The sequence below is a fragment of the Anopheles bellator genome, chromosome X (assembly GCF_943735745.2).
Source record: "Anopheles bellator chromosome X, idAnoBellAS_SP24_06.2, whole genome shotgun sequence".
NCBI lineage: Eukaryota > Metazoa > Arthropoda > Insecta > Diptera > Culicidae > Anopheles > Anopheles bellator.
Window position 1 is genome coordinate 3,021,784 of NC_071287.1, and position 3,834 is coordinate 3,025,617.

Below are 3,834 nucleotides of genomic sequence, written 5' to 3' on the forward strand. Positions count from 1 at the left end.
CAATACATTGTAAGTTTACTACTGTAACATGTTATTAAAAAGGGCTAGAAGAGAGAAAAAAATTCTGATTTTTGTGACATAATTTAAGTGTATCACCTTCACGTTGCCACCCTGTAGTACCCTTGTTGCTCCTAGATCATTGGGACGTCAGCGAAATTTGCCAGATGGGGGTTCGGCGGTTTTTGGACAAGTACATAAAACACGAAATTATCCAAATGGGCACTGGACGATGTAGAGCTTGAAAGGAGCTGGGCGATTTTGCTACAAGCCACCCACGCGCTGCACGCTGTCCTTTGAACCGGACCAGGCACGTCTACTGAATAGATCCTTCTCGCGCGCTCTCTCTCTCTATCTCTCTCTGTCGCTCCGTTTAGTAGGTGAGCTGCCAGGCTGCCTGCTAGAGCCTGCAATAAATGAGCACATGAAGAATAATTATTGGGCGCTTATCTGGGCGGTTTTGCGCTACTCCACAAAATGATACTCAAGAGATACCGCCCCCCCCACCTCCCCAGCCATCTTCATCTTACCTCACCGTCAGAACATGTTTGCGCTAGATGATCGCGGTTTGCGCGACGCGCGGTTGGTGGCGGGGTCTTCAGGCGAGGTATTACGCCCCAGGATGAGACTGACTGACGCGGTGGTCTCTCCGCACCTCCGGCATCACTTTTTCGCACACGACAGCTAAACGCCTAAACCCGTGTTCGCCCCTAAACCAGTGCTCGAGGGTCCTGTCAGCCGCGTCCGTTCTACTGCTGGGCCCAAACACGGTGGGGAAACAACAACAACAACAACAACAACAGTATCAGCGCAAAAATAACAGCAAGCTAGCGGGTAGAAAGAAAAAAAGCGGAAGAAAACCTGCTGTAAAGTGACACCACCCAGCAGCAGCAGCAGCAGCGAGGGCGCGAGCGGCGCAGAGAGAAGAGAAATCGAAGAAGGAATCAATAAAAAAGCTGCCGTACGCTAGGACAAGCGCACGGGTTTGCGCGGGGAGGATTGGCGGCGGTATCAGTGAGAGCGAGAGAGGCAGTGTATGCGCGAGACAGAGAAAGCGAAAGAGGGAAAAACAGCATTCAGACTGATCCAGCGTTCAGTACGCGCGCTGTCTCGCTCTGTCGCGCGTGTTGCGTTCCGAGTTCCGAGAGACACCCTGGACGGCCTCGCGGACGAGCCCAGGGAGCTCATTCGACCAGTCAGCGGCGATCGGAGCGGAGCACCGGTGTGCCGTTTGTATGTACTAGTCCTTTGTTAGTAGTACGCGATCAGTGGTAGTACGTGCACCGTGTGCACAAGGACCCAGAGCCTTACCGACCGACCCCAGTGAGCAGCAGTGGCTTCTGGTGCGATCACGAATCCCGATCCTTGTGTGTGTCCCCGCACGTGTTCCAGTCCAGTGTGCGTGCGTGCGTTAGTGGCACTTCCGGTCCTCTGTGTGTCTACTACATCCTGGCCACCACAGGGTAGTGTCGGACGGGTGGCGTCCGACCCACCGACTGACCGACGGACCAGGTGTCAAAACAACAACATTGTTGACAGGCGCAAGCAGCAGTAGAGTGTCCGGAGACATACACTTACGGGTACAGCGCAGCGAAAGAAGGTTAGTTGGAGGGAGCTCCGGGGTCAATTTGCAGCCATCAACAGACGAGCCATCGAGCCACACGATCAACTGCGCCAACCGGGCGCGCGCTGTACTAAGGTCTGGCCACCAGGTGTTCACTCCCAACTCCCAAGTCCAGTACCGGTCCGGGATACTAGCGCCACAACCACCAGCTGGCGGTTGACACGAGAGGGCTGTCCAGGTCTAGTGTTCGTGAGGTCACCAACACCTCGTTCTGATAGACTCGCTCACCCGCTAGCCCTAGCACACCTACCACCGGTCTTCACCGGTAGCTCCACAGGAATACGGCAGACTTGAAGGACTCCGCCGTGAGCGATCCCGCGCAGGATTGGGGACTCTGTTCCCGTGGCTTCTGACTTCTTTCCTTGAAATGGTATTTAAGATGCGGCTACGATAGCCGTCTTCGCCGCCGCCGACGCTGCCGCCGTCGCCGCCGACGACGACGACGAGAAACCGACCATATCGCCATTTGTAGTGCGCGCGCGCGCGCGCTCAGTGGACTTGTGAAACCGGTTGTGAAACGTAGCCGAGCGCGTTCCGGCGGGGGGGTAGAGCGTCGCAGGGGCGAGGCGTGAACCCACGCACGGTCTCGCCACCACCACCACCGCCGCGGCCACGCCGCGCGCGCGACTTTTGAGAAACCGGCACTGTAAATCTTGTCGCGCCTGGTCGCCACAGGCTACAGGTTCTCAGGTTCGCCACCTGCGTTCGCCAGCCGCCACCACCATCACCACCAGTTGCTGGCGGCGATTGGCGATTTGCATCCTCCCAGCCCGTCCTGCCCCCAGCCACTAATCACCTGGGCCGGCCCGGCCCGGGTGGAACTTGTCGCGGTTCGCCCTGACGGCGACGCCGTTCCTAACACGCTAGAAGGACTACGTGGGGTTTTTGCGTTGCTGGCGATAAACTAGCACCGCTTGCGCCTGGGGTGTCTCTTGGATTCGTGAAGGTAGAGCTCTCTCTCTCTCTCTCTCTCTCTGGTCTGGAGGCGCGTCAGATAGAGCGTTTGCATACTGCAATTAGGCGAGACGTAGGAAACAACTTTTCCACATTCCACAGCACCCTGTGTGGGGCCCAGGGACCCAGTCCACAGTTGGTCTGGAATCGCAATATCACTTTTCTCTCCGGTCGGGAGTAATAGTCGGTCACTAGAAGTCGGCCCTTTCCCGAGGACGAGGACCGGTGGCGGCGGCGGCGGCGGCTGGTTGGATCCCCGGTCCTCGGTAGGCTCCCTGTACAGAGTTCTTTATCAGTCAGGTATCAGGACTTCGCCTCCTGCCGCAATCTCAGCAGCTTCCCTCTTCCCCCTCACCTATCCGGACTGCAACAACACCCCCTCAACCTGTCCCCCCACCGCTTTGAGTGGAGCCGAATGAAATGCGGCCCCCATAAAACAGGGACCACCACCACAGCGAACGTATTAGGTGTAGAACTTAATTCTTGCAGTTTTTATTCGCCATTTGTGAGGCTAACTACAACAACAAACTACCTTAATGAAAGTATGAAGTCCGTCGTTGGCTACTACTTTCTTCCATCTTTCAGTTAATTCTTCGATTCCGTGTCGCTTGGAACTTCTTATCTTTAGGAGCGATCCCCTCAGAGACCCTTCATCATCATCATCATGTCTTTCATCCCATTCTCGTCGTTTGATTGGTGGTTGTCGATGGGATTGTCCATCAATAATTTCATTCGGTTTAAGAAGCTTATAGTACACCACTCCTTTCGTGTCCCACCATATGCACGGTACAACCTTTGCGCAGTGAATATTTCGCTTTGGTTGTAAATTCGCAAATGGTTTTCATGTGGAACCCTGTAAGATATTGGCACTCAGGAGATGGTAAACGGTCGTGTGGTCAATTCCTAACATTGCTTAACATTTAATGACTTTCATATTGAAGTAATGAAGAAGTAATCTCAGACAAAACACCATACCAGGAACGGATGCCGTTTACACTTTAACCCAAAAAAACCCCATACTGCTTTAGATGCATTATGACAGTAGCTATCAAACGGATATTTCATAGCAAAATTGGTGATATTTAGTGAGTAATGCCTGGTGTTGTAAAACTGCAAGAATTAAGTTCTACACCTAACACCCCAGAGAACACCTCCACAGTGTATTCAGGGGCGACCACACCGCGTGTGTGGGGAGGGGGACAGGGTGGGGAGGGGGGTAAAGTTGGCCTTTTTGGGCCCCATTGCAGGGGGGGGGGGGG

The 3,834-nt window shown here is 54.4% G+C and overlaps 1 protein-coding gene across 1 annotated transcript in view; it reads left to right on the top strand.

Annotated features, from left to right (window-relative positions):
* Positions 1–1,246: 1,246 nt before the first annotated feature.
* LOC131213385 (histone-lysine N-methyltransferase, H3 lysine-79 specific-like) overlaps positions 1,247–3,834 on the top strand; it is a 5,768-nt gene continuing 3,180 nt past the window's right edge. Inside the window, exon 1 of the mRNA XM_058207415.1 lies at positions 1,247–1,597. The gene's annotated coding sequence lies outside the window, so the exon portion shown is untranslated. The remainder of the gene's footprint in view (positions 1,598–3,834) is intronic.